The sequence below is a fragment of the Neofelis nebulosa genome, chromosome 7 (genome assembly GCF_028018385.1).
Source record: "Neofelis nebulosa isolate mNeoNeb1 chromosome 7, mNeoNeb1.pri, whole genome shotgun sequence".
Taxonomy (NCBI): Eukaryota; Metazoa; Chordata; class Mammalia; order Carnivora; family Felidae; genus Neofelis; species Neofelis nebulosa.
The window spans coordinates 80,934,949-80,935,447 of NC_080788.1; positions in this window are offsets into that span (position 1 = coordinate 80,934,949).

Here is a 499-nt window from a genome sequence, read left to right on the forward strand (position 1 = left end):
AATCATTATGACATCATTCACTCAATGACTGCAGAAATAGCTTAGTTGAATTATTTTCCCTATTTCATTTAAGTGGGGGAAGCTGTACACACCATTTCTGTTTATTGTATGCGCAAAGCATAATAGTTTAGCAATCTTAAAAACCGTGAAATAAAAGCATATTTTCAAGAGTGAATGTCTTTTTCTAAGAATTTTTTAAATCCCCCTGTGATAATCCATACTAAAAATAGAGCTCAACACCACTATCTTAAAAGGACAAAAGCTCAATATAAAGAATAGATTCACTTTAATACCAACATGACTTTACAAATGTCATTCCTTTTACCTCAACTGTTTCTCAGCCATTCTCTGCCTTCAAGTCCCAGAGTAAATGCCATTTTCTGTTAAATATTATCTGACATTTACTCTCCACTCAAAAATAATTCATTGTTTCTTTGATAATCCTATATCATGTTTTATATGCTTTTAATAAGGAACTTCACTAATTAATTTATCCATT